Below are 6,154 nucleotides of genomic sequence, written 5' to 3' on the forward strand. Positions count from 1 at the left end.
AAGTAACTTCGGATTCGCAAAAAGGGCCTTGCAGAATGGGTGTACCAGTTGGCGATGCTATTGTGCGCTTATGGAGAACATGGAACGGTTCATGGCTATTGAGACAATGTGGTCTAGTGAAATGGGGTCACTCAGGATGAGTGCGGATTTAGTTCGTTATGTTTGAATGGAGCTATTATTATTATTATTATTATTTCTAAGGCAAGTAGAGAATAAATTGGAAGAAGCGGGGTCGGTTAGTAATGGTTGAATCAGCATGATTGTGGCAGTGATCAGTTTCTTTAGCATGAAGTTTTATAGGTGGTTGTGGCGGTACATGCGAGGCTTGACGGCCGCCGTAATTTGATTTATTCAGAGGTATTCGGTTGTTATGGCATGTTATGTATAGATGGATCCCGGGAGGGACATGATGGTTTAGACCGCTACGTGGGGGTTGTAGTTTCTGCGATTATGTGAATTCAGTCACGTGTGGCAAGGGTTCTCCTGAAATGAGTTAAATAAAAGGTTTCCATATGATGAAATATGTACCCTATTGGTGGTTCGGGAGTTATGATGAAATTTGTGTACTCTTGCGTACTGGTATGTTAGGTGCAGTGAGCGGCATGGGAATTGCAGGTTGAGGATCAAGGTTGCAGTTGAGGTCGACAAGAATGTCAAGGGCTCGGATGAGCCAGGAAGAATTCAGATGCTTAGAGTAAGCTGGTATGGTTTTTTTTGCGTCACCTGAGATCGGTGTCCTGTGTAAGAGGCTTTGTGTAATGAGTTGCGGATTCTTGATTTGCTTTACAGCATTAGAGTGGCCGGCAATATGGAGGTGCATATTTGTTACCAGGTGCGGAAAGTCGTGGGAGTGCGTCTCACGGGAAGATTGTATTGATGTGACATGTAGTCACCTGATTGATTAAAGATTTAAAATCAAGTATGAAGATTGTGGTACTATCGCTAGTGTGAGAATTTATGCCTGAAGGGCACTCGGTTCATTTGATTGTGGACTATGGAAGTTTGTTCTGAATTGATGGTTGTTCTTGTGTATCATAGGAAAAAGGATTATTGTTCATCCTTGAAAGGTTATTAGCCATGTGCGGTACGATCTGAATCATCTTGAGGTCCGTGGATGGATCTATGTGTGAATGTGGGCTTTATATCAAGCCGGGTATGTTCATTTCAGCATACCGTCATTTTCGGAGGGGTCTTCGGCCTTGTATGTTATTTCTGTCGTCTGCTATTTCATGTAATACTCTATTGTTCAATGTGGGTTGTGAGACGGTTGGAATATTCGCACTCATATTGAGATCTCTATAGTTTGTGGTATTATGTGAGCAGGATGGCTCTCGAGATGCAAATCATATATCACATCTTATTTGTGCTTGGGTTTTATAGCATATGACACTACCCGTCTCCCCAGGATTTGCATTATGCACTTGGCGTGCTTATGGTTGATATTCGGGTATTTCGTGAGTATAAGCGCTACGGCTCGATGTGTGTTTTCTTTAGATTATTACATGTGGATCCGGTGGTACGCCGCCATGGGTATATGGTTAGATCGGGTGTCATGCCGCCATGGATATGTTGTTTGGATCGGGTGGCACGCCGCCACGAGTATCATGTATGGATCGGGTTGCACGTCGCAACAGTGTGATGTTGAGTATAGTTTCCCATATCTATCCATATGTGTTTTGTTTCTCATTTTCTGGGGAAAGTTCATAACTTCTTTTCGGTTGTTTAAATTAGCTACGCGGGTTGAGTAGTTCTTTCCACAGTTCGTTTTCCTTATGTATCGCATTCGAGTCCGTAGCTTGTTAGCACATTGTGGCATCATATGAGGCTTTTGCAGTGTCGAAGGTGGCTTATTGCCTGAGCAGCTTGTACTGGGGTGAGACGAGATTATTGGACCTGGGATCAGTGCGATCAGATTTTATATGAAGCATATTAAAGCGTAAATATTGTTATTCAGTCCATAATGAGGTAATGGATCTTGTCGGGAGGAGAGACTCCATAAATTGTAATTCGGCAGGTGGGTATGAGTTCTACACATCTTCTCTGTGATGGCAATATTGCGTGAGTATAAGCAAGGCTTAATTGGTCATGAGGTACACTACGGGCTTCGGTTAGTGGAAATTTTAGCTGATGTGTTTTGGAAAGACTACCTTGGGCAAATGAGTTATGTGGTTGATAAGTAGGGATTTTAACCTATTATTTACTCTCTTTTACTTGCGTTTTAGGCCAAAAATTCTTGAAGGTATTCCCGAAAACTAATGAAATATGCTTGTTTGCAGGAATTATTCAAAATGAGCCAAAGGAATCAAAATCAACTCACAAAGGAGTCAAAAGTTGAACAAAAACCAAGGCTGGGCAAAGAGGTCTGAAGTGCGGACCGCACATATATTGTGCGGTCGCGAAAGCCATGATGTAGCCGCGATCATAATTATGCGGTCCGCAAGAGAGAGATTCAGAGAGTGTAAATTTGGGCTAAATGATGAGCGCGGACCGCACCAGAAAAGTGCGGCCGCGAAAGTCCCTGTGTGGCCGCAATTGGAATTATGCGGACCGCGATGACTGAGATTCAGAGAGCTGAGAACTTGAGTAAAAGAGAGAAGTGCGGACCGCATCAGAATTGTGCGGCCGCAAAAGTCCCTTATGCGGCCACGATCGAAATTATGCGGTCCGCAAGATGAAGAATCAGAGAGTCAATTTCAAGCCAAACTCAAGCAAGTGCGAACCGCATCACTTTTATGTGGCCGCATAATCTGAAGCGCGACCGCACTTAGAATTATGCGGTCCGTGGAAGTTCAGCTCAACCCAGATCCAAAAGAGAAGAACGCGGACCGCATCAGAATTATGCGGCCGCCAAAGCAAAAAGGCGGCCGCACAGCCTCTGCAGGGGAATTTTCGTCAGATATTTTCAGCTTAGTATAAATAGAATGTTTTGTCAATTTTAGGGCAGGTTATGTTAGGTTATGTTTTGATGAGCACCTGAGACGGCTAACTTTTCTGTTTTCGAAAATTTTGTACTAGATTCACTTCTTAACATTAGATATTCATTCCATAAATTAATATTATGGATTTTATCTTCATTTCATCTTTAATTTCTGTTATTTCCATGAGTAGCTAAACCCTTAGCTAGGGTTGTGACCCAACCCTAGTATGGGTATTTAATGTGTATTTGATACTAGGGCTTGAATGTGAATGGGTTAGTGATATTTAGCCTAGTTCTTGCTTGAACTCAAGAATTAATGGTTGCAAATATTGATTCATGCCTTTATGACTTAGTCTCTACATAAGAAAGAGGGACTAAATCTAGGAAAACTAGGCTAATAAGGAATTGGGGTGAACTCAAGAAATTGATAGCCCCAATTAAAGGGTTAAACCTAGAGATAGTAACACCCAACTTGAGCTAATATCACTTGATTTGCATGAATACCCATTTGGACTTGAGAAAGCCAAATTGGGCAAAATCACTCAAACTACCGAGAGGTATAGAGTGAGTACCTGGGTGTAATATCTATATTACAATCCCAACTAATCAAGCTTGCCCTAGATTTTGCTACCCGTTAGATATCCACCTAGGTAGAAGTCACTACCCAAGTCTCTTTAAACATTTGAAAAACAACAACAAAAATATTGTCCTTAGTTTCAATTATTGCAATCTATAATGTAAAGTTGGAAGTAAAAATAAAACCCAAACTTGTGGAAGTGTAATTAGATTCAAAACTCGCATCTAGCTTAGATATAAATGTAATTCCAAACATTAACTCCCTGTGGATTCGATCCCAACCTAGTTGGGTTAAAACTGCATCGACTACCCTCGTTACTCAATAGTAGTGTAGCCTTGGACCCGATCAGTGGTGCATGGTAAGAATTCAGTGAGAGTGTACCATCATGTATTGGTACATCGTGTGGTGATTGAATCAGTGTTCATATGTTGAAAGCAGGATCGATGGAGAGTTCCTGATGTTGAAATTTGGCTTTAAGGCTTATATGATCAAATAAAAGGGAGAATCTTCAAATTGGCTCGAGCAAATGTGCTCATATGGGTTGTGTTAGCACGGATAGGTGCACGAGGTGTTAAACAATGATTTCAGACAACTCCAGAGCAGTTCTTAGCGCGTTCGAGGACAAACGTATGTATAAGTAGGAGAGAATGTAACGACCCGATTGGTCGTTTTGAGCTCTAGTGCGTCGTTCGGCAGTTTGAGGCTCTGAGAAGCTTCACTTCAGGTATTACGACTTGTATGCATGGTCATAATTTAATTTCAGGAAGTTCAGAGTTGATTTGGAAATAAAATTCTAATTTCGGAAGCTTTAAGTTTAAAAGATTGACTAAGGTGTGATTTTTGAGTAAATGACCTCGGAATCAGGATTTGAATGTTCCAACAGGTTCGTATGATGATTTTAGACTTGGGCGTATATTGGGATCGGGTTTTGGATGACCCGGGAGCATTTCGGTGCCTATTATGGAAGTTGGCATTTTGGATGAATTTCATTAATTTGAGTTGAAGTGCATTTCAATGTTATCAATGTCCGTTTGGGATTCCGAGTTTGGGAATAGCTCTGTATGGTGATTCCGGTCTTGGGAGCACGTCCGGAAGTGGATTTGGAGGTCCGTAGGTCATTTCTGGGTCATTTGGTGAAAGTTAGAAATTTGAAGGTTTTTGGAGAGTTTGACCGGGAGTGGACTTTTTGATATCGGGGTCGGATTCTGATTCCATAAATTGGAATAGGTCCATAATGCCAATTATGACTTGTGTGCAAAATTTGAGGTCAATTGGACGTGATTTGATAGGTTTCGGAATCAATTGTAGGAGTTTGATGTTCTAAAGTTCATTGAGTTTGAATTTGGAGGGTGATTCGTAGTTTCGATGTTGTTGGATATGATTTAAAGGCTCTAATAAGTTCGTAATGTATTTTGGAACGTGTTGGTATAATTGGTTGAGGTCCCGAGAGCCTCGAGTAGATTCGGGATGGTTAACGGATCGAGTTTGGACTTGGAAGAAAAGATGAGGCAGCTGATATCTGGTGTGATCGCACATGCAAAAAACGGGCCACAGATGCGAGGTCGCAGGTGCAAGCCAATGGTCGTAGGTGCGGTTTGGGCGAAGTTGGGCAGTGACCACAGGTGCGAAGGGTTGTCCGCACCTGCGAGGTCGCAGATGCGGAGGTACGTCGCAGGTGCGAGAGTGAGAGAAGAGTGTGGGAGCACAGGTGCGAGGGTATGTCCGCACCTATGAAGGCGCAGATGCGGAAGGGAAGGTGCAGGTGTGGAGTTGTGCTAGGCAGAGGTGCGAGGTTTTGCCTGCACCTGCGAGACCACAGATGCGACGAAGAGGCCGCAGGTGCGAAAGTCGGGCTGGGCAGAATGCATTTAAGCGGGGTTTGGGTTCATTTCACCCATTTTTCATTTTGGTTAGGTGATTTTTGGAGATTTTGAAGAGGGGATTTCATCATCTATTATGAGGTAAGTAACTCCCACCTATTCTGAGTCAAATACATGGTTTTTATATGGATTCAAGCATGGAAATTTGGTGGAAATTTGGGATTTTGAAGAAAAATCTAGAAACTGGTATTTTTGGATGTTGACCACGAATTTGGGCATGAAATTGAAAATAAATTATATATTTGAGTTTGCGAGGTCATGGGTAATAGTTATCTTTGAAAAATTTCGGAATCCGGGCACGTGGGCCCAAGGGTTATTTTTATCGACTTTTCGAGCGGAGTTGGAAATTGTTGTAAATTGATTATTTATGAGTATTAGAGCATATTTTGATTGGGTTGCATCTTATTTGACTAGTTTTGGAGCGACGAGCATCGTTTTGAGTTGTTTGAGCGGCTTTGGATCCGGTTATGGAATTGTGGAGCGAGGTAAGTCTCCTTTCTAACCTTGTAAGAGGGAATTAACCCCATAGGTAAATTGATTAAGTATGTGCTTCTATTTGCGAGGGTTACGTACGCACGAGGTGACGAGAGTCCGTACGTAGCTATTAGCTATGCCTATGTCCGGGTAGTTTTAGGTTTACATCATGCCTTGTTGATATTGTAATTTGATTTGTGGTTACTGTTTGCCTTGAAAAGAAGCAAGATTGAGGTTTGTGTATTAATTGTCTTGAGAAGAATTTAAATTGAGGAAATTAAACTTTCGAAAAAATTTCATTTGAAC

The sequence above is a fragment of the Nicotiana tomentosiformis genome, chromosome 11 (genome assembly GCF_000390325.3).
Source record: "Nicotiana tomentosiformis chromosome 11, ASM39032v3, whole genome shotgun sequence".
Classification (NCBI taxonomy): Eukaryota; Viridiplantae; Streptophyta; class Magnoliopsida; order Solanales; family Solanaceae; genus Nicotiana; species Nicotiana tomentosiformis.